Genomic DNA, 23,789 nt, shown 5'->3' on the forward strand with positions numbered 1-23,789 from the left:
ACTAACGGTCCAGCTGGCGTCTGCTGCGGATAACAATCCTGCTACAGAAGCAATTAAGACTTGAATGGAACAGTTAGATGTTACTATGAAACAACGCATAATGCATTAGCCGAGAATCGAACCCGAGTGGAAGGCGAGAATTCTACCACTGAACCACCAATGCTTGTTTTGCTATTTCTTGTATCCAATATTCTGACCACGCCCACTAAAAGGGCCAGTAGTCTTTGAATGGACAGGGTTTCTGATTTGCGTACTACTTCAAAGACCCCCTTTCTCCACAAAACTTTCAGATTATGACAATGACTGCTATGTACTGCACCAATTAGGCTTATTTGGTGATAGAAAACTACATGACTAAAATCAATGTTCTAAAGTAACAGAAACACAAAGACGACTTGACTGTTACAGAAAATGTACTTCCAATGTGTGAAAAATTGAGATACATGTACATTTTAGAGCATTGCTGTGCAGTACTTGCCCAAAAGTTTTGTACCAGGCCATTGGGTGAGGACCGACATTACTACCATGTACATGTACCTGTCCATACAAAAATTCTGAACAAGAGTCACCTGTCGGTGGCATACCCATCTGTTGTTGAAGTCGTTTTGAATTAATTCTTGGCAATTTGAGAAAGAAATAATGAATTTAAATCTCAGAGTCATTTACCAGTTGCAAATGAGTATTGCGACCCTCTATCTTCAATTTGATTGAAAGACTGGAACCTTGTTCCTGGGGGAAAACAGGACTAACGGTCCAGCTGGCATCTGGTGCGGATTGTTATCCGGATACAGAAGCAATTAAGACTTGAAGGGCACAGTTTGATGTACTATGAAACAATGCATAATGCATTAGCCGGGAATCGAACCCGAGTCTCCCGCGTGGCAGGCGAGAATTCTACCACTGAACCACCAATGCTTCTTTTGCTATTTCTTGTATCCAATATTCTGACCACGCCCACTAAAAGGGCCAGTAGTCTTTGAATGGACAGGGTTTCTGATTTGCCTACTACTTCAAAGACCCCCTTTCTCCACAAAACTTTCAGATTATGACAATGACTGCTGCGTACTGCACCAATTAGGCTTATTTGGTGATAGAAAACTACATGACTAAAATCAATGTTCTAAAGTAACAGCAACACAAAGACGACTTGACTGTTACAGAAAATGTACTTCCAATGTGTGAAAAATTGAGATACATGTACATTTTAGAGCATTGCTGTGCAGTACTCTCCCAAAAGTTTTGTACCAGGCCATTGGGTGAGGACCGACATTACTACCATGTACATGTACCTGTCCATACAAAAATTCTGAACAAGAGTCACCTGTCGGTGGCATACCCATCTGTTGTTGAAGTCGTTTTGAATTAATTCTTGGTAATTTGGGAAAGAAATAATGAATTTAAATCAGTCATTTACCAGTAACAAATGAGCATCGCGACCCTCTATCTTCAATTTGATTGAAAGACTGGAACCTTGTTCCTGGGGGAAAACAGGACTAACGGTCCAGCTGGCGTCTGCTGCGGATAACAATCCTGCTACAGAAGCAATTAAGACTTGAATGGAACAGTTAGATGTTACTATGAAACAACGCATAATGCATTAGCCGAGAATCGAACCCGAGTGGAAGGCGAGAATTCTACCACTGAACCACCAATGCTTGTTTTGCTATTTCTTGTATCCAATATTCTGACCACGCCCACTAAAAGGGCCAGTAGTCTTTGAATGGACAGGGTTTCTGATTTGCGTACTACTTCAAAGACCCCCTTTCTCCACAAAACTTTCAGATTATGACAATGACTGCTGCGTACTGCACCAATTAGGCTTATTTGGTGATAGAAAACTACATGACTAAAATCAATGTTCTAAAGTAACAGAAACACAAAGACGACTTGACTGTTACAGAAAATGTACTTCCAATGTGTGAAAAATTGAGATACATGTACATTTTAGAGCATTGCTGTGCAGTACTTGCCCAAAAGTTTTGTACCAGGCCATTGGGTGAGGACCGACATTACTACCTTGTACATGTACCTGTCCATACAAAAATTCTGAACAAGAGTCACCTGTCGGTGGCATACCCATCTGTTGTTGAAGTCGTTTTGAATTAATTCTTGGCAATTTGAGAAAAAAATAATGAATTTAAATCTCAGAGTCATTTACCAGTTGCAAATGAGTATTGCGACCCTCTATCTTCAATTTGATTGGTAGACAGGAATAGCACCTGGGGCAACACAGGTCTAACAGTCCAGCTGGCATCTGGTGCGGATTGTTATCCGGATACAGAAGCAATTAAGACTTGAAGGGCACAGTTTGATGTACTATGAAACAATGCATAATGCATTAGCCGGGAATCGAACCCGAGTCTCCCGCATGGCAGGCGAGAATTCTACCACTGAACCACCAATGCTTGTTTTGCTATTTCTTGTATCCAATATAGTGACCACGCCCACTAAAAGGGCCAGTAGTCTTTGAATGGACAGGGTTTCTGATTTGCGTACTACTTCAAAGACCCCCTTTCTCCACAAAACTTTCAGATTATGAAAATGACTGCTACGTACTGCACCAATTAGGCTTATTTGGTGATAGAAAACTACATGACTAAAATCAATGTTCTAAAGTAACAGAAACACAAAGACGACTTGACTGTTACAGAAAATGTACTTCCAATGTGTGAAAAATTGAGATACATGTACATTTTAGAGCATTGCTGTGCAGTACTCTCCCAAAAGTTTTGTACCAGGCCATTGGGTGAGGACCGACATTACTACCATGTACATGTACCTGTCCATACAAAAATTCTGAACAAGAGTCACCTGTCGGTGGCATACCCATCTGTTGTTGAAGTCGTTTTGAATTAATTCTTGGTAATTTGGGAAAGAAATAATGAATTTAAATCAGTCATTTACCAGTAACAAATGAGCATCGCGACCCTCTATCTTCAATTTGATTGAAAGACTGGAACCTTGTTCCTGGGGGAAAACAGGACTAACGGTCCAGCTGGCGTCTGCTGCGGATAACAATCCTGCTACAGAAGCAATTAAGACTTGAATGGAACAGTTAGATGTTACTATGAAACAACGCATAATGCATTAGCCGAGAATCGAACCCGAGTGGAAGGCGAGAATTCTACCACTGAACCACCAATGCTTGTTTTGCTATTTCTTGTATCCAATATTCTGACCACGCCCACTAAAAGGGCCAGTAGTCTTTGAATGGACAGGGTTTCTGATTTGCGTACTACTTCAAAGACCCCCTTTCTCCACAAAACTTTCAGATTATGACAATGACTGCTATGTACTGCACCAATTAGGCTTATTTGGTGATAGAAAACTACATGACTAAAATCAATGTTCTAAAGTAACAGCAACACAAAGACGACTTGACTGTTACAGAAAATGTACTTCCAATGTGTGAAAAATTGAGATACATGTACATTTTAGAGCATTGCTGTGCAGTACTCTCCCAAAAGTTTTGTACCAGGCCATTGGGTGAGGACCGACATTACTACCATGTACATGTACCTGTCCATACAAAAATTCTGAACAAGAGTCACCTGTCGGTGGCATACCCATCTGTTGTTGAAGTCGTTTTGAATTAATTCTTGGTAATTTGGGAAAGAAATAATGAATTTAAATCAGTCATTTACCAGTAACAAATGAGCATCGCGACCCTCTATCTTCAATTTGATTGAAAGACTGGAACCTTGTTCCTGGGGGAAAACAGGACTAACGGTCCAGCTGGCGTCTGCTCTGGATAACAATCCTGCTACAGAAGCAATTAAGACTTGAAGGGCACAGTTTGATGTACTATGAAACAATGCATAATGCATTAGCCGGGAATCGAACCCAAGTCTCCCGCGTGGCAGGGGAGAATTCTACCACTGAACCACCAATGCTTGTTTTGCTATTTCTTGTATCCAATATTCTGACCACGCCCACTAAAAGGGCCAGTAGTCTTTGAATGGACAGGGTTTCTGATTTGCGTACTACTTCAAAAACCCCCTTTCTCCACAAAACTTTCAGATTATGACAATGACTGCTGCGTACTGCACCAATTAGGCTTATTTGGTGATAGAAAACTACATGACTAAAATCAATGTTCTAAAGTAACAGCAACACAAAGACGACTTGACTGTTACAGAAAATGTACTTCCAATGTGTGAAAAATTGAGATACATGTACATTTTAGAGCATTGCTGTGCAGTACTCTCCCAAAAGTTTTGTACCAGGCCATTGGGTGAGGACCGACATTACTACCATGTACATGTACCTGTCCATACAAAAATTCTGAACAAGAGTCACCTGTCGGTGGCATACCCATCTGTTGTTGAAGTCGTTTTGAATTAATTCTTGGTAATTTGGGAAAGAAATAATGAATTTAAATCAGTCATTTACCAGTAACAAATGAGCATCGCGACCCTCTATCTTCAATTTGATTGAAAGACTGGAACCTTGTTCCTGGGGGAAAACAGGACTAACGGTCCAGCTGGCGTCTGCTGCGGATAACAATCCTGCTACAGAAGCAATTAAGACTTGAATGGAACAGTTAGATGTTACTATGAAACAACGCATAATGCATTAGCCGAGAATCGAACCCGAGTGGAAGGCGAGAATTCTACCACTGAACCACCAATGCTTGTTTTGCTATTTCTTGTATCCAATATTCTGACCACGCCCACTAAAAGGGCCAGTAGTCTTTGAATGGACAGGGTTTCTGATTTGCGTACTACTTCAAAGACCCCCTTTCTCCACAAAACTTTCAGATTATGACAATGACTGCTGCGTACTGCACCAATTAGGCTTATTTGGTGATAGAAAACTACATGACTAAAATCAATGTTCTAAAGTAACAGCAACACAAAGACGACTTGACTGTTACAGAAAATGTACTTCCAATGTGTGAAAAATTGAGATACATGTACATTTTAGAGCATTGCTGTGCAGTACTTGCCCAAAAGTTTTGTACCAGGCCATTGGGTGAGGACCGACATTACTACCATGTACATGTACCTGTCCATGCAAAAATTCTGAACAAGAGTCACCTGTCGGTGGCATACCCATCTGTTGTTGAAGTCGTTTTGAATTAATTCTTGGCAATTTGAGAAAGAAATAATGAATTTAAATCTCAGAGTCATTTACCAGTTGCAAATGAGTATTGCGACCCTCTATCTTCAATTTGATTGGTAGACAGGAATAGCACCTGGCCACGCCCACTAAAAGGGCATCTGGTGCGGATTGTTATCCGGATACAGAAGCAATTAAGACTTGAAGGGCACAGTTTGATGTACTATGAAACAATGCATAATGCATTAGCCGGGAATCGAACCCGAGTCTCCCGCATGGCAGGCGAGAATTCTACCACTGAACCACCAATGCTTGTTTTGCTATTTCTTGTATCCAATATTCTGACCACGCCCACTAAAAGGGCCAGTAGTCTTTGAATGGACAGGGTTTCTGATTTGCGTACTACTTCAAAGACCCCCTTTCTCCACAAAACTTTCAGATTATGACAATGACTGCTGCGTACTGCACCAATTAGGCTTATTTGGTGATCGAAAACTACATGACTAAAATCAATGTTCTAAAGTAACAGAAACACAAAGACGACTTGACTGTTACAGAAAATGTACTTCCAATGTGTGAAAAATTGAGATACATGTACATTTTAGAGCATTGCTGTGCATTACTTGCCCAAAAGTTTTGTACCAGGCCATTGGGTGAGGACCGATATTACTACCATGTACATGTACCTGTCCATACAAAAATTCTGAACAAGAGTCACCTGTCAGTGGCATACCCATCTGTTGTTGAAGTCGTTTTGAATTAATTCTTGGTAATTTGGGAAAGAAATAATGAATTTAAATCAGTCATTTACCAGTAACAAATGAGCATCGCGACCCTCTATCTTCAATTTGATTAAAAGACTGGAACCTTGTTCCTGGGGGAAAACAGGACTAACGGTCCAGCTGGCGTCTGCTGCGGATAACAATCCTGCTACAGAAGCAATTAAGACTTGAATGGAACAGTTAGATGTTACTATGAAACAACGCATAATGCATTAGCCGAGAATCGAACCCGAGTGGAAGGCGAGAATTCTACCACTGAACCACCAATGCTTGTTTTGCTATTTCTTGTATCCAATATTCTGACCACGCCCACTAAAAGGGCCAGTAGTCTTTGAATGGACAGGGTTTCTGATTTGCGTACTACTTCAAAGACCCCCTTCCTCCACAAAACTTTCAGATTATGACAATGACTGCTGCGTACTGCACCAATTAGGCTTATTTGGTGATAGAAAACTACATGACTAAAATCAATGTTCTAAAGTAACAGAAACACAAAGACGACTTGACTGTTACAGAAAATGTACTTCCAATGTGTGAAAAATTGAGATACATGTACATTTTAGAGCATTGCTGTGCATTACTTGCCCAAAAGTTTTGTACCAGGCCATTGGGTGAGGACCGACATTACTACCATGTACATGTACCTGTCCATACAAAAATTCTGAACAAGAGTCACCTGTCGGTGGCATACCCATCTGTTGTTGAAGTCGTTTTGAATTAATTCTTGGCAATTTGAGAAAGAAATAATGAATTTAAATCTCAGAGTCATTTACCAGTTGCAAATGAGTATTGCGACCCTCTATCTTCAATTTGATTGGTAGACAGGAATAGCACCTGGGTCAACACAGGTCTAACAGTCCAGCTGGCATTTGGTGCGGATTGTTATCCGGATACAGAAGCAATTAAGACTTGAAGGGCACAGTTTGATGTACTATGAAACAATGCATAATGCATTAGCCGGGAATCGAACCCGAGTCTCCCGCGTGGCAGGCGAGAATTCTACCACTGAACCACCAATGCTTGTTTTGCTATTTCTTGTATCCAATATTCTGACCACGCCCACTAAAAGGGCCAGTAGTCTTTGAATGGACAGGGTTTCTGATTTGCGTACTACTTCAAAAACCCCCTTTCTCCACAAAACTTTCAGATTATGACAATGACTGCTGCGTACTGCACCAATTAGGCTTATTTGGTGATAGAAAACTACATGACTAAAATCAATGTTCTAAAGTAACAGCAACACAAAGACGACTTGACTGTTACAGAAAATGTACTTCCAATGTGTGAAAAATTGAGATACATGTACATTTTAGAGCATTGCTGTGCAGTACTCTCCCAAAAGTTTTGTACCAGGCCATTGGGTGAGGACCGACATTACTACCATGTACATGTACCTGTCCATACAAAAATTCTGAACAAGAGTCACCTGTCGGTGGCATACCCATCTGTTGTTGAAGTCGTTTTGAATTAATTCTTGGTAATTTGGGAAAGAAATAATGAATTTAAATCAGTCATTTACCAGTAACAAATGAGCATCGCGACCCTCTATCTTCAATTTGATTGAAAGACTGGAACCTTGTTCCTGGGGGAAAACAGGACTAACGGTCCAGCTGGCATCTGGTGCGGATTGTTATCCGGATACAGAAGCAATTAAGACTTGAAGGGCACAGTTTGATGTACTATGAAACAATGCATAATGCATTAGCCGGGAATCGAACCCGAGTCTCCCGCGTGGTAGGCGAGAATTCTACCACTGAACCACCAATGCTTGTTTTGCTATTTCTTGTATCCAATATAGTGACCACGCCCACTAAAAGGGCCAGTAGTCTTTGAATGGACAGGGTTTCTGATTTGCGTACTACTTCAAAGACCCCCTTTCTCCACAAAACTTTCAGATTATGAAAATGACTGCTACGTACTGCACCAATTAGGCTTATTTGGTGATAGAAAACTACATGACTAAAATCAATGTTCTAAAGTAACAGCAACACAAAGACGACTTGACTGTTACAGAAAATGTACTTCCAATGTGTGAAAAATTGAGATACATGTACATTTTAGAGCATTGCTGTGCAGTACTTGCCCAAAAGTTTTGTACCAGGCCATTGGGTGAGGACCGACATTACTACCATGTACATGTACCTGTCCATACAAAAATTCTGAACAAGAGTCACCTGTCGGTGGCATACCCATCTGTTGTTGAAGTCGTTTTGAATTAATTCTTGGTAATTTGGGAAAGAAATAATGAATTTAAATCAGTCATTTACCAGTAACAAATGAGCATCGCGACCCTCTATCTTCAATTTGATTGAAAGACTGGAACCTTGTTCCTGGGGGAAAACAGGACTAACGGTCCAGCTGGCATCTGGTGCGGATTGTTATCCGGATACAGAAGCAATTAAGACTTGAAGGGCACAGTTTGATGTACTATGAAACAATGCATAATGCATTAGCCGGGAATCGAACCCGAGTCTCCCGCGTGGTAGGCGAGAATTCTACCACTGAACCACCAATGCTTGTTTTGCTATTTCTTGTATCCAATATTCTGACCACGCCCACTAAAAGGGCCAGTAGTCTTTGAATGGACAGGGTTTCTGATTTGCGTACTACTTCAAAGACCCCCTTTCTCCACAAAACTTTCAGATTATGACAATGACTGCTGCGTACTGCACCAATTAGGCTTATTTGGTGATAGAAAACTACATGACTAAAATCAATGTTCTAAAGTAACAGCAACACAAAGACGACTTGACTGTTACAGAAAATGTACTTCCAATGTGTGAAAAATTGAGATACATGTACATTTTAGAGCATTGCTGTGCAGTACTCTCCCAAAAGTTTTGTACCAGGCCATTGGGTGAGGACCGACATTACTACCATGTACATGTACCTGTCCATACAAAAATTCTGAACAAGAGTCACCTGTCGGTGGCATACCCATCTGTTGTTGAAGTCGTTTTGAATTAATTCTTGGTAATTTGGGAAAGAAATAATGAATTTAAATCAGTCATTTACCAGTAACAAATGAGCATCGCGACCCTCTATCTTCAATTTGATTGAAAGACTGGAACCTTGTTCCTGGGGGAAAACAGGACTAACGGTCCAGCTGGCGTCTGCTGCGGATAACAATCCTGCTACAGAAGCAATTAAGACTTGAATGGAACAGTTAGATGTTACTATGAAACAACGCATAATGCATTAGCCGAGAATCGAACCCGAGTGGAAGGCGAGAATTCTACCACTGAACCACCAATGCTTGTTTTGCTATTTCTTGTATCCAATATTCTGACCACGCCCACTAAAAGGGCCAGTAGTCTTTGAATGGACAGGGTTTCTGATTTGCGTACTACTTCAAAGACCCCCTTTCTCCACAAAACTTTCAGATTATGACAATGACTGCTGCGTACTGCACCAATTAGGCTTATTTGGTGATAGAAAACTACATGACTAAAATCAATGTTCTAAAGTAACAGCAACACAAAGACGACTTGACTGTTACAGAAAATGTACTTCCAATGTGTGAAAAATTGAGATACATGTACATTTTAGAGCATTGCTGTGCAGTACTCTCCCAAAAGTTTTGTACCAGGCCATTGGGTGAGGACCGACATTACTACCATGTACATGTACCTGTCCATACAAAAATTCTGAACAAGAGTCACCTGTCGGTGGCATACCCATCTGTTGTTGAAGTCGTTTTGAATTAATTCTTGGCAATTTGGGAAAGAAATAATGAATTTAAATCAGTCATTTACCAGTAACAAATGAGCATCGCGACCCTCTATCTTCAATTTGATTGAAAGACTGGAACCTTGTTCCTGGGGGAAAACAGGACTAACGGTCCAGCTGGCATCTGGTGCGGATTGTTATCCGGATACAGAAGCAATGAAGACTTGAAGGGCACAGTTTGATGTACTATGAAACAATGCATAATGCATTAGCCGGGAATCGAACCCGAGTCTCCCGCGTGGCAGGCGAGAATTCTACCACTGAACCACCAATGCTTGTTTTGCTATTTCTTGTATCCAATATTGTGACCACGCCAACTAAAAGGGCCAGTAGTCTTTGAATGGACAGGGTTTCTGATTTGCGTACTACTTCAAAGACCCCCTTTCTCCACAAAACTTTCAGATTATGACAATGACTGCTACGTACTGCACCAATTAGGCTTATTTGGTGATAGAAAACTACATGACTAAAATCAATGTTCTAAAGTAACAGCAACACAAAGACGACTTGACTGTTACAGAAAATGTACTTCCAATGTGTGAAAAATTGAGATACATGTACACTTTAGAGCATTGCTGTGCAGTACTTCCCCAAAAGTTTTGTACCAGGCCATTGGGTGAGGACCGACATTACTACCATGTACATGTACCTGTCCATACAAAAATTCTGAACAAGAGTCACCTGTCGGTGGCATACCCATCTGTTGTTGAAGTCGTTTTGAATTAATTCTTGGTAATTTGGGAAAGAAATAATGAATTTAAATCAGTCATTTACCAGTAACAAATGAGCATCGCGACCCTCTATCTTCAATTTGATTGAAAGACTGGAACCTTGTTCCTGGGGGAAAACAGGACTAACGGTCCAGCTGGCGTCTGCTGCGGATAACAATCCTGCTACAGAAGCAATTAAGACTTGAATGGAACAGTTAGATGTTACTATGAAACAACGCATAATGCATTAGCCGAGAATCGAACCCGAGTGGAAGGCGAGAATTCTACCACTGAACCACCAATGCTTGTTTTGCTATTTCTTGTATCCAATATTCTGACCACGCCCACTAAAAGGGCCAGTAGTCTTTGAATGGACAGGGTTTCTGATTTGCGTACTACTTCAAAGACCCCCTTTCTCCACAAAACTTTCAGATTATGACAATGACTGCTGCGTACTGCACCAATTAGGCTTATTTGGTGATAGAAAACTACATGACTAAAATCAATGTTCTAAAGTAACAGCAACACAAAGACGACTTGACTGTTACAGAAAATGTACTTCCAATGTGTGAAAAATTGAGATACATGTACATTTTAGAGCATTGCTGTGCAGTACTTGCCCAAAAGTTTTGTACCAGGCCATTGGGTGAGGACCGATATTACTACCATGTACATGTACCTGTCCATACAAAAATTCTGAACAAGAGTCACCTGTCAGTGGCATACCCATCTGTTGTTGAAGTCGTTTTGAATTAATTCTTGGTAATTTGGGAAAGAAATAATGAATTTAAATCAGTCATTTACCAGTAACAAATGAGCATCGCGACCCTCTATCTTCAATTTGATTGAAAGACTGGAACCTTGTTCCTGGGGGAAAACAGGACTAACGGTCCAGCTGGCATCTGGTGCGGATTGTTATCCGGATACAGAAGCAATTAAGACTTGAAGGGCACAGTTTGATGTACTATGAAACAATGCATAATGCATTAGCCGGGAATCGAACCCGAGTCTCCCGCGTGGCAGGCGAGAATTCTACCACTGAACCACCAATGCTTGTTTTGCTATTTCTTGTATCCAATATTCTGACCACGCCCACTAAAAGGGCCAGTAGTCTTTGAATGGACAGGGTTTCTGATTTGCGTACTACTTCAAAGACCCCCTTTCTCCACAAAACTTTCAGATTATGACAATGACTGCTGCGTACTGCACCAATTAGGCTTATTTGGTGATAGAAAACTACATGACTAAAATCAATGTTCTAAAGTAACAGCAACACAAAGACGACTTGACTGTTACAGAAAATGTACTTCCAATGTGTGAAAAATTGAGATACATGTACATTTTAGAGCATTGCTGTGCAGTACTTGCCCAAAAGTTTTGTACCAGGCCATTGGGTGAGGACCGATATTACTACCATGTACATGTACCTGTCCATACAAAAATTCTGAACAAGAGTCACCTGTCAGTGGCATACCCATCTGTTGTTGAAGTCGTTTTGAATTAATTCTTGGTAATTTGGGAAAGAAATAATGAATTTAAATCAGTCATTTACCAGTAACAAATGAGCATCGCGACCCTCTATCTTCAATTTGATTGAAAGACTGGAACCTTGTTCCTGGGGGAAAACAGGACTAACGGTCCAGCTGGCATCTGGTGCGGATTGTTATCCGGATACAGAAGCAATTAAGACTTGAAGGGCACAGTTTGATGTACTATGAAACAATGCATAATGCATTAGCCGGGAATCGAACCCGAGTCTCCCGCGTGGCAGGCGAGAAGTCTACCACTGAACCACCAATGCTTGTTTTGCTATTTCTTGTATCCAATATTCTGACCACGCCCACTAAAAGGGCCAGTAGTCTTTGAATGGACAGGGTTTCTGATTTGCGTACTACTTCAAAGACCCCCTTTCTCCACAAAACTTTCAGATTATGACAATGACTGCTGCGTACTGCACCAATTAGGCTTATTTGGTGATAGAAAACTACATGACTAAAATCAATGTTCTAAAGTAACAGCAACACAAAGACGACTTGACTGTTACAGAAAATGTACTTCCAATGTGTGAAAAATTGAGATACATGTACATTTTAGAGCATTGCTGTGCAGTACTTGCCCAAAAGTTTTGTACCAGGCCATTGGGTGAGGACCGATATTACTACCATGTACATGTACCTGTCCATACAAAAATTCTGAACAAGAGTCACCTGTCAGTGGCATACCCATCTGTTGTTGAAGTCGTTTTGAATTAATTCTTGGTAATTTGGGAAAGAAATAATGAATTTAAATCAGTCATTTACCAGTAACAAATGAGCATCGCGACCCTCTATCTTCAATTTGATTGAAAGACTGGAACCTTGTTCCTGGGGGAAAACAGGACTAACGGTCCAGCTGGCATCTGGTGCGGATTGTTATCCGGATACAGAAGCAATTAAGACTTGAAGGGCACAGTTTGATGTACTATGAAACAATGCATAATGCATTAGCCGGGAATCGAACCCGAGTCTCCCGCGTGGCAGGCGAGAATTCTACCACTGAACCACCAATGCTTGTTTTGCTATTTCTTGTATCCAATATTCTGACCACGCCCACTAAAAGGGCCAGTAGTCTTTGAATGGACAGGGTTTCTGATTTGCGTACTACTTCAAAGACCCCCTTTCTCCACAAAACTTTCAGATTATGACAATGACTGCTACGTACTGCACCAATTAGGCTTATTTGGTGATAGAAAACTACATGACTAAAATCAATGTTCTAAAGTAACAGCAACACAAAGACGACTTGACTGTTACAGAAAATGTACTTCCAATGTGTGAAAAATTGAGATACATGTACATTTTAGAGCATTGCTGTGCAGTACTTGCCCAAAAGTTTTGTACCAGGCCATTGGGTGAGGACCGACATTACTACCATGTACATGTACCTGTCCATACAAAAATTCTGAACAAGAGTCACCTGTCAGTGGCATACCCATCTGTTGTTGAAGTCGTTTTGAATTAATTCTTGGTAATTTGGGAAAGAAATAATGAATTTAAATCAGTCATTTACCAGTAACAAATGAGCATCGCGACCCTCTATCTTCAATTTGATTGAAAGACTGGAACCTTGTTCCTGGGGGAAAACAGGACTAACGGTCCAGCTGGCGTCTGCTGCGGATAACAATCCTGCTACAGAAGCAATTAAGACTTGAATGGAACAGTTAGATGTTACTATGAAACAACGCATAATGCATTAGCCGAGAATCGAACCCGAGTGGAAGGCGAGAATTCTACCACTGAACCACCAATGCTTGTTTTGCTATTTCTTGTATCCAATATTCTGACCACGCCCACTAAAAGGGCCAGTAGTCTTTGAATGGACAGGGTTTCTGATTTGCGTACTACTTCAAAGACCCCCTTTCTCCACAAAACTTTCAGATTATGACAATGACTGCTATGTACTGCACCAATTAGGCTTATTTGGTGATAGAAAACTACATGACTAAAATCAATGTTCTAAAGTAACAGAAACACAAAGACGACTTGACTGTTACAGAAAATGTACTTCCAATGTGTGAAAAATTGAGATACATGTACATTTTAGAGCATTGCTGTGCAGTACTTGCCCAAAAGTTTTGTACCAGGCCATTGGGTGAGGACCGACATTACTACCATGTACATGTACCTGTCCATACAAAAATTCTGAACAAGAGTCACCTGTCGGTGGCATACCCATCTGTTGTTGAAGTCGTTTTGAATTAATTCTTGGCAATTTGAGAAAGAAATAATGAATTTAAATCTCAGAGTCATTTACCAGTTGCAAATGAGTATTGCGACCCTCTATCTTCAATTTGATTGAAAGACTGGAACCTTGTTCCTGGGGGAAAACAGGACTAACGGTCCAGCTGGCATCTGGTGCGGATTGTTATCCGGATACAGAAGCAATTAAGACTTGAAGGGCACAGTTTGATGTACTATGAAACAATGCATAATGCATTAGCCGGGAATCGAACCCGAGTCTCCCGCGTGGCAGGCGAGAATTCTACCACTGAACCACCAATGCTTGTTTTGCTATGTCTTGTATCCAATATTCTGACCACGCCCACTAAAAGGGCCAGTAGTCTTTGAATGGACAGGGTTTCTGATTTGCGTACTACTTCAAAGACCCCCTTTCTCCACAAAACTTTCAGATTATGACAATGACTGCTGCGTACTGCACCAATTAGGCTTATTTGGTGATAGAAAACTACATGACTAAAATCAATGTTCTAAAGTAACAGCAACACAAAGACGACTTGACTGTTACAGAAAATGTACTTCCAATGTGTGAAAAATTGAGATACATGTACATTTTAGAGCATTGCTGTGCAGTACTTGCCCAAAAGTTTTGTACCAGGCCATTGGGTGAGGACCGACATTACTACCATGTACATGTACCTGTCCATACAAAAATTCTGAACAAGAGTCACCTGTCGGTGGCATACCCATCTGTTGTTGAAGTCGTTTTGAATTAATTCTTGGTAATTTGGGAAAGAAATAATGAATTTAAATCAGTCATTTACCAGTAACAAATGAGCATCGCGACCCTCTATCTTCAATTTGATTGAAAGACTGGAACCTTGTTCCTGGGGGAAAACAGGACTAACGGTCCAGCTGGCGTCTGCTGCGGATAACAATCCTGCTACAGAAGCAATTAAGACTTGAATGGAACAGTTAGATGTTACTATGAAACAACGCATAATGCATTAGCCGAGAATCGAACCCGAGTGGAAGGCGAGAATTCTACCACTGAACCACCAATGCTTGTTTTGCTATTTCTTGTATCCAATATTCTGACCACGCCCACTAAAAGGGCCAGTAGTCTTTGAATGGACAGGGTTTCTGATTTGCGTACTACTTCAAAGACCCCCTTTCTCCACAAAACTTTCAGATTATGACAATGACTGCTACGTACTGCACCAATTAGGCTTATTTGGTGATAGAAAACTACATGACTAAAATCAATGTTCTAAAGTAACAGCAACACAAAGACGACTTGACTGTTACAGAAAATGTACTTCCAATGTGTGAAAAATTGAGATACATGTACATTTTAGAGCATTGCTGTGCAGTACTTGCCCAAAAGTTTTGTACCAGGCCATTGGGTGAGGACCGACATTACTACCATGTACATGTACCTGTCCATACAAAAATTCTGAACAAGAGTCACCTGTCGGTGGCATACCCATCTGTTGTTGAAGTCGTTTTGAATTAATTCTTGGCAATTTGAGAAAGAAATAATGAATTTAAATCTCAGAGTCATTTACCAGTTGCAAATGAGTATTGCGACCCTCTATCTTCAATTTGATTGAAAGACTGGAACCTTGTTCCTGGGGGAAAACAGGACTAACGGTCCAGCTGGCATCTGGTGCGGATTGTTATCCGGATACAGAAGCAATTAAGACTTGAAGGGCACAGTTTGATGTACTATGAAACAATGCATAATGCATTAGCCGGGAATCGAACCCGAGTCTCCCGCGTGGCAGGCGAGAATTCTACCACTGAACCACCAATGCTTGTTTTGCTATTTCTTGTATCCAATATTCTGACCACGCCCACTAAAAGGGCCAGTAGTCTTTGAATGGACAGGGTTTCTGATTTGCGTACTACTTCAAAGACCCCCTTTCTCCACAAAACTTTCAGATTATGACAATGACTGCTGCGTACTGCACCAATTAGGCTTATTTGGTGATAGAAAACTACATGACTAAAATCAATGTTCTAAAGTAACAGCAACACAAAGACGACTTGACTGTTACAGAAAATGTACTTCCAATGTGTGAAAAATTGAGATACATGTACATTTTAGAGCATTGCTGTGCAGTACTTCCCAAAAGTTTTGTACCAGGCCATTGGGTGAGGACCGACATTACTACCATGTACATGTACCTGTCCATACAAAAATTCTGAACAAGAGTCACCTGTCGGTGGCATACCCATCTGTTGTTGAAGTCGTTTTGAATTAATTCTTGGTAATTTGGGAAAGAAATAATGAATTTAAATCAGTCATTTACCAGTAACAAATGAGCATCGCGACCCTCTATCTTCAATTTGATTGAAAGACTGGAACCTTGTTCCTGGGGGAAAACAGGACTAACGGTCCAGCTGGCGTCTGCTGCGGATAACAATCCTGCTACAGAAGCAATTAAGACTTGAATGGAACAGTTAGATGTTACTATGAAACAACGCATAATGCATTAGCCGAGAATCGAACCCGAGTGGAAGGCGAGAATTCTACCACTGAACCACCAATGCTTGTTTTGCTATTTCTTGTATCCAATATTCTGACCACGCCCACTAAAAGGGCCAGTAGTCTTTGAATGGACAGGGTTTCTGATTTGCGTACTACTTCAAAGACCCCCTTTCTCCACAAAACTTTCAGATTATGACAATGACTGCTGCGTACTGCACCAATTAGGCTTATTTGGTGATAGAAAACTACATGACTAAAATCAATGTTCTAAAGTAACAGCAACACAAAGACGACTTGACTGTTACAGAAAATGTACTTCCAATGTGTGAAAAATTGAGATACATGTACATTTTAGAGCATTGCTGTGCAGTACTTGCCCAAAAGTTTTGTACCAGGCCATTGGGTGAGGACCGACATTACTACCATGTACATGTACCTGTCCATACAAAAATTCTGAACAAGAGTCACCTGTCGGTGGCATACCCATCTGTTGTTGAAGTCGTTTTGAATTAATTCTTGGCAATTTGAGAAAGAAATAATGAATTTAAATCAGAGTCATTTACCAGTTGCAAATGAGTATTGCGACCCTCTATCTTCAATTTGATTGGTAGACAGGAATAGCACCTGGGGCAACACAGGACTAACAGTCCAGCTGGCATCTGGTGCGGATTGTTATCCGGATACAGAAGCAATTAAGACTTGAAGGGCACAGTTTGATGTACTATGAAACAATGCATAATGCATTAGCCGGGAATCGAACCCGAGTCTCCCGCATGGCAGGCGAGAATTCTACCACTGAACCACCAATGCTTGTTTTGCTATTTCTTGTATCCAATATTCTGACCACGCCCACTAAAAGGGCCAGTAGTCTTTGAATGGACAGGGTTTCTGATTTGCGTACTACTTCAAAGACCCCCTTTCTCCACAAAACTTTCAGATTATGACAATGACTGCTACGTACTGCACCAATTAGGCTTATTTGGTGATAGAAAACTACATGACTAAAATCAATGTTCTAAAGTAACAGAAACACAAAGACGACTTGACTGTTACAGAAAATGTACTTCCAATGTGTGAAAAATTGAGATACATGTACATTTTAGAGCATTGCTGTGCAGTACTTGCCCAAAAGTTTTGTACCAGGCCATTGGGTGAGGACCGACATTACTACCATGTACATGTACCTGTCCATACAAAAATTCTGAACAAGAGTCACCTGTCGGTGGCATACCCATCTGTTGTTGAAGTCGTTTTGAATTAATTCTTGGTAATTTGGGAAAGAAATAATGAATTTAAATCAGTCATTTACCAGTAACAAATGAGCATCGCGACCCTCTATCTTCAATTTGATTGAAAGACTGGAACCTTGTTCCTGGGGGAAAACAGGACTAACGGTCCAGCTGGCGTCTGCTGCGGATAACAATCCTGCTACAGAAGCAATTAAGACTTGAATGGAACAGTTAGATGTTACTATGAAACAACGCATAATGCATTAGCCGAGAATCGAACCCGAGTGGAAGGCGAGAATTCTACCACTGAACCACCAATGCTTGTTTTGCTATTTCTTGTATCCAATATTCTGACCACGCCCACTAAAAGGGCCAGTAGTCTTTGAATGGACAGGGTTTCTGATTTGCGTACTACTTCAAAGACCCCCTTTCTCCACAAAACTTTCAGATTATGACAATGACTGCTGCGTACTGCACCAATTAGGCTTATTTGGTGATAGAAAACTACATGACTAAAATCAATGTTCTAAAGTAACAGCAACACAAAGACGACTTGACTGTTACAGAAAATGTACTTCCAATGTGTGAAAAATTGAGATACATGTACATTTTAGAGCATTGCTGTGCAGTACTTGCCCAAAAGTTTTGTACCAGGCCATTGGGTGAGGACCGACATTACTACCATGTACATGTACCTGTCCATACAAAAATTCTGAACAAGAGTCACCTGTCGGTGGCATACCCATCTGTTGTTGAAGTCGTTTTGAATTAATTCTTGGTAATTTGGGAAAGAAATAATGAATTTAAATCAGTCATTTACCAGTAACAAATGAGCATCGCGACCCTCTATCTTCAATTTGATTGAAAGACTGGAACCTTGTTCCTGGGGGAAAACAGGACTAACGGTCCAGCTGGCATCTGGTGCGGATTGTAATCCGGATACAGAAGCAATTAAGACTTGAAGGGCACAGTTTGATGTACTATGAAACAATGCATAATGCATTAGCCGGGAATCGAACCCGAGTCTCCCGCGTGGCAGGGGAGAATTCTACCACTGAACCACCAATGCTTGTTTTGCTATTTCTTGTATCCAATATTCTGACCACGCCCACTAAAAGGGCCAGTAGTCTTTGAATGGACAGGGTTTCTGATTTGCGTACTACTTCAAAGACCCCCTTTCTCCACAAAACTTTCAGATTATGACAATGACTGCTGCGTACTGCACCAATTAGGCTTATTTGGTGATAGAAAACTACATGACTAAAATCAATGTTCTAAAGTAACAGCAACACAAAGACGACTTGACTGTTACAGAAAATGTACTTCCAATGTGTGAAAAATTGAGATACATGTACATTTTAGAGCATTGCTGTGCAGTACTTGCCCAAAAGTTTTGTACCAGGCCATTGGGTGAGGACCGACATTACTACCATGTACATGTACCTGTCCATACAAAAATTCTGAACAAGAGTCACCTGTCGGTGGCATACCCATCTGTTGTTGAAGTCGTTTTGAATTAATTCTTGGTAATTTGGGAAAGAAATAATGAATTTAAATCAGTCATTTACCAGTAACAAATGAGCATCGCGACCCTCTATCTTCAATTTGATTGAAAGACTGGAACCTTGTTCCTGGGGGAAAACAGGACTAACGGTCCAGCTGGCGTCTGCTGCGGATAACAATCCTGCTACAGAAGCAATTAAGACTTGAATGGAACAGTTAGATGTTACTATGAAACAACGCATAATGCATTAGCCGAGAATCGAACCCGAGTGGAAGGCGAGAATTCTACCACTGAACCACCAATGCTTGTTTTGCTATTTCTTGTATCCAATATTCTGACCACGCCCACTAAAAGGGCCAGTAGTCTTTGAATGGACAGGGTTTCTGATTTGCGTACTACTTCAAAGACCCCCTTTCTCCACAAAACTTTCAGATTATGACAATGACTGCTGCGTACTGCACCAATTAGGCTTATTTGGTGATAGAAAACTACATGACTAAAATCAATGTTCTAAAGTAACAGAAACACAAAGACGACTTGACTGTTACAGAAAATGTACTTCCAATGTGTGAAAAATTGAGATACATGTACATTTTAGAGCATTGCTGTGCAGTACTTGCCCAAAAGTTTTGTACCAGGCCATTGGGTGAGGACCGACATTACTACCATGTACATGTACCTGTCCATACAAAAATTCTGAACAAGAGTCACCTGTCGGTGGCATACCCATCTGTTGTTGAAGTCGTTTTGAATTAATTCTTGGCAATTTGAGAAAGAAATAATGAATTTAAATCTCAGAGTCATTTACCAGTTGCAAATGAGTATTGCGACCCTCTATCTTCAATTTGATTGGTAGACAGGAATAGCACCTGGCCACGCCCACTAAAAGGGCATCTGGTGCGGATTGTTATCCGGATACAGAAGCAATTAAGACTTGAAGGGCACAGTTTGATGTACTATGAAACAATGCATAATGCATTAGCCGGGAATCGAACCCGAGTCTCCCGCATGGCAGGCGAGAATTCTACCACTGAACCACCAATGCTTGTTTTGCTATTTCTTGTATCCAATATTCTGACCACGCCCACTAAAAGGGCCAGTAGTCTTTGAATGGACAGGGTTTCTGATTTGCGTACTACTTCAAAGACCCCCTTTCTCCACAAAACTTTCAGATTATGACAATGACTGCTGCGTACTGCACCAATTAGGCTTATTTGGTGATCGAAAACTACATGACTAAAATCAATGTTCTAAAGTAACAGAAACACAAAGACGACTTGACTGTTACAGAAAATGTACTTCCAATGTGTGAAAAATTGAGATACATGTACATTTTAGAGCATTGCTGTGCATTACTTGCCCAAAAGTTTTGTACCAGGCCATTGGGTGAGGACCGATATTACTACCATGTACATGTACCTGTCCATACAAAAATTCTGAACAAGAGTCACCTGTCAGTGGCATACCCATCTGTTGTTGAAGTCGTTTTGAATTAATTCTTGGTAATTTGGGAAAGAAATAATGAATTTAAATCAGTCATTTACCAGTAACAAATGAGCATCGCGACCCTCTATCTTCAATTTGATTGAAAGACTGGAACCTTGTTCCTGGGGGAAAACAGGACTAACGGTCCAGCTGGCGTCTGCTGCGGATAACAATCCTGCTACAGAAGCAATTAAGACTTGAATGGCACAGTTAGATGTACTATGAAACAATGCATAATGCATTAGCCGGAATCGAACCCGAGTCTCCCGCGTGGCAGGGAGAATTCTACCACTGAACCACCAATGCTTGTTTTGCTATTTCTTGTATCCAATATTCTGACCACGCCCACTAAAAGGGCCAGTAGTCTTTGAATGGACAGGGTTTCTGATTTGCGTACTACTTCAAAGACCCCCTTTCTCCACAAAACTTTCAGATTATGACAATGACTGCTACGTACTGCACCAATTAGGCTTATTTGGTGATAGAAAACTACATGACTAAAATCAATGTTCTAAAGTAACAGCAACACAAAGACGACTTGACTGTTACAGAAAATGTACTTCCAATGTGTGAAAAATTGAGATACATGTACATTTTAGAGCATTGCTGTGCAGTACTTGCCCAAAAGTTTTGTACCAGGCCATTGGGTGAGGACCGACATTACTACCATGTACATGTACCTGTCCATACAAAAATTCTGAACAAGAGTCACCTGTCGGTGGCATACCCATCTGTTGTTGAAGTCGTTTTGAATTAATTCTTGGTAATTTGGGAAAGAAATAATGAATTTAAATCAGTCATTTACCAGTAACAAATGAGCATCGCGACCCTCTATCTTCAATTTGATTGAAAGACTGGAACCTTGTTCCTGGGGGAAAACAGGACTAACGGTCCAGCTGGCATCTGGTGCGGATTGTTATCCGGATACAGAAGCAATTAAGACTTGAAGGGCACAGTTTGATGTACTATGAAACAATGCATAATGCATTAGCCGGGAATCGAACCCGAGTCTCCCGCGTGGTAGGCGAGAATTCTACCACTGAACCACCAATGCTTGTTTTGCTATTTCTTGTATCCAATATTCTGACCACGCCCACTAAAAGGGCCAGTAGTCTTTGAATGGACAGGGTTTCTGATTTGCGTACTACTTCAAAGACCCCCTTTCTCCACAAAACTTTCAGATTATGACAATGACTGCTGCGTACTGCACCAATTAGGCTTATTTGGTGATAGAAAACTACATGACTAAAATCAATGTTCTAAAGTAACAGCAACACAAAGACGACTTGACTGTTACAGAAAATGTACTTCCAATGTGTGAAAAATTGAGATACATGTACATTTTAGAGCATTGCTGTGCAGTACTCTCCCAAAAGTTTTGTACCAGGCCATTGGGTGAGGACCGACATTACTACCATGTACATGTACCTGTCCATACAAAAATTCTGAACAAGAGTCACCTGTCGGTGGCATACCCATCTGTTGTTGAAGTCGTTTTGAATTAATTCTTGGTAATTTGGGAAAGAAATAATGAATTTAAATCAGTCATTTACCAGTAACAAATGAGCATCGCGACCCTCTATCTTCAATTTGATTGAAAGACTGGAACCTTGTTCCTGGGGGAAAACAGGACTAACGGTCCAGCTGGCGTCTGCTGCGGATAACAATCCTGCTACAGAAGCAATTAAGACTTGAATGGAACAGTTTGATGTACTATGAAACAACGCATAATGCATTAGCCGAGAATCGAACCCGAGTGGAAGGCGAGAATTCTACCACTGAACCACCAATGCTTGTTTTGCTATTTCTTGTATCCAATATTCTGACCACGCCCACTAAAAGGGCCAGTAGTCTTTGAATGGACAGGGTTTCTGATTTGCGTACTACTTCAAAGACCCCCTTTCTCCACAAAACTTTCAGATTATGACAATGACTGCTGCGTACTGCACCAATTAGGCTTATTTGGTGATAGAAAACTACATGACTAAAATCAATGTTCTAAAGTAACAGCAACACAAAGACGACTTGACTGTTACAGAAAATGTACTTCCAATGTGTGAAAAATTGAGATACATGTACATTTTAGAGCATTGCTGTGCAGTACTCTCCCAAAAGTTTTGTACCAGGCCATTGGGTGAGGACCGACATTACTACCATGTACATGTACCTGTCCATACAAAAATTCTGAACAAGAGTCACCTGTCGGTGGCATACCCATCTGTTGTTGAAGTCGTTTTGAATTAATTCTTGGTAATTTGGGAAAGAAATAATGAATTTAAATCAGTCATTTACCAGTAACAAATGAGCATCGCGACCCTCTATCTTCAATTTGATTGAAAGACTGGAACCTTGTTCCTGGGGGAAAACAGGACTAACGGTCCAGCTGGCATCTGGTGCGGATTGTTATCCGGATACAGAAGCAATGAAGACTTGAAGGGCACAGTTTGATGTACTATGAAACAATGCATAATGCATTAGCCGGGAATCGAACCCGAGTCTCCCGCGTGGCAGGCGAGAATTCTACCACTGAACCACCAATGCTTGTTTTGCTATTTCTTGTATCCAATATTGTGACCACGCCAACTAAAAGGGCCAGTAGTCTTTGAATGGACAGGGTTTCTGATTTGCGTACTACTTCAAAGACCCCCTTTCTCCACAAAACTTTCAGATTATGACAATGACTGCTACGTACTGCACCAATTAGGCTTATTTGGTGATAGAAAACTACATGACTAAAATCAATGTTCTAAAGTAACAGCAACACAAAGACGACTTGACTGTTACAGAAAATGTACTTCCAATGTGTGAAAAATTGAGATACATGTACACTTTAGAGCATTGCTGTGCAGTACTTCCCCAAAAGTTTTGTACCAGGCCATTGGGTGAGGACCGACATTACTACCATGTACATGTACCTGTCCATACAAAAATTCTGAACAAGAGTCACCTGTCGGTGGCATACCCATCTGTTGTTGAAGTCGTTTTGAATTAATTCTTGGTAATTTGGGAAAGAAATAATGAATTTAAATCAGTCATTTACCAGTAACAAATGAGCATCGCGACCCTCTATCTTCAATTT

General features: G+C 40.8%; 18 non-coding genes across 18 annotated transcripts; all 18 read right to left on the reverse strand.

Annotated features, from left to right (window-relative positions):
• Window positions 1–844: 844 nt before the first annotated feature.
• On the reverse strand, window positions 845–915 carry trnag-gcc. The gene has a single exon. It is a non-coding gene; the product is annotated as a tRNA-Gly (tRNA).
• Window positions 916–2,334: 1,419 nt separating this feature from the next.
• On the reverse strand, window positions 2,335–2,405 carry trnag-gcc. The gene has a single exon. It is a non-coding gene; the product is annotated as a tRNA-Gly (tRNA).
• A 1,417-nt stretch (window positions 2,406–3,822) lies between these two features.
• On the reverse strand, window positions 3,823–3,893 carry trnag-gcc. Its single transcript has one exon. It is a non-coding gene; the product is annotated as a tRNA-Gly (tRNA).
• Window positions 3,894–5,302: 1,409 nt separating this feature from the next.
• Window positions 5,303–5,373, reverse strand: trnag-gcc. Its single transcript has one exon. It is a non-coding gene; the product is annotated as a tRNA-Gly (tRNA).
• A 1,419-nt stretch (window positions 5,374–6,792) lies between these two features.
• trnag-gcc lies at window positions 6,793–6,863 on the reverse strand. The gene has a single exon. It is a non-coding gene; the product is annotated as a tRNA-Gly (tRNA).
• A 677-nt stretch (window positions 6,864–7,540) lies between these two features.
• On the reverse strand, window positions 7,541–7,611 carry trnag-acc. The gene has a single exon. It is a non-coding gene; the product is annotated as a tRNA-Gly (tRNA).
• Window positions 7,612–8,288: 677 nt separating this feature from the next.
• trnag-gcc lies at window positions 8,289–8,359 on the reverse strand. Its single transcript has one exon. It is a non-coding gene; the product is annotated as a tRNA-Gly (tRNA).
• Window positions 8,360–9,776: 1,417 nt separating this feature from the next.
• On the reverse strand, window positions 9,777–9,847 carry trnag-gcc. Its single transcript has one exon. It is a non-coding gene; the product is annotated as a tRNA-Gly (tRNA).
• Window positions 9,848–11,264: 1,417 nt separating this feature from the next.
• On the reverse strand, window positions 11,265–11,335 carry trnag-acc. The gene has a single exon. It is a non-coding gene; the product is annotated as a tRNA-Gly (tRNA).
• Window positions 11,336–12,012: 677 nt separating this feature from the next.
• On the reverse strand, window positions 12,013–12,083 carry trnag-gcc. Its single transcript has one exon. It is a non-coding gene; the product is annotated as a tRNA-Gly (tRNA).
• Window positions 12,084–12,760: 677 nt separating this feature from the next.
• trnag-gcc lies at window positions 12,761–12,831 on the reverse strand. Its single transcript has one exon. It is a non-coding gene; the product is annotated as a tRNA-Gly (tRNA).
• A 1,421-nt stretch (window positions 12,832–14,252) lies between these two features.
• On the reverse strand, window positions 14,253–14,323 carry trnag-gcc. The gene has a single exon. It is a non-coding gene; the product is annotated as a tRNA-Gly (tRNA).
• A 1,421-nt stretch (window positions 14,324–15,744) lies between these two features.
• On the reverse strand, window positions 15,745–15,815 carry trnag-gcc. Its single transcript has one exon. It is a non-coding gene; the product is annotated as a tRNA-Gly (tRNA).
• A 1,416-nt stretch (window positions 15,816–17,231) lies between these two features.
• On the reverse strand, window positions 17,232–17,302 carry trnag-gcc. The gene has a single exon. It is a non-coding gene; the product is annotated as a tRNA-Gly (tRNA).
• Window positions 17,303–18,719: 1,417 nt separating this feature from the next.
• trnag-gcc lies at window positions 18,720–18,790 on the reverse strand. The gene has a single exon. It is a non-coding gene; the product is annotated as a tRNA-Gly (tRNA).
• Window positions 18,791–20,199: 1,409 nt separating this feature from the next.
• Window positions 20,200–20,270, reverse strand: trnag-gcc. Its single transcript has one exon. It is a non-coding gene; the product is annotated as a tRNA-Gly (tRNA).
• A 1,423-nt stretch (window positions 20,271–21,693) lies between these two features.
• trnag-gcc lies at window positions 21,694–21,764 on the reverse strand. The gene has a single exon. It is a non-coding gene; the product is annotated as a tRNA-Gly (tRNA).
• Window positions 21,765–23,180: 1,416 nt separating this feature from the next.
• On the reverse strand, window positions 23,181–23,251 carry trnag-gcc. Its single transcript has one exon. It is a non-coding gene; the product is annotated as a tRNA-Gly (tRNA).
• Between the last annotated feature and the right edge of the window lie 538 nt (window positions 23,252–23,789).

This window comes from Scophthalmus maximus, chromosome 9, assembly GCF_022379125.1.
Source record: "Scophthalmus maximus strain ysfricsl-2021 chromosome 9, ASM2237912v1, whole genome shotgun sequence".
In the NCBI taxonomy this organism is placed as follows: Eukaryota; Metazoa; Chordata; class Actinopteri; order Pleuronectiformes; family Scophthalmidae; genus Scophthalmus; species Scophthalmus maximus.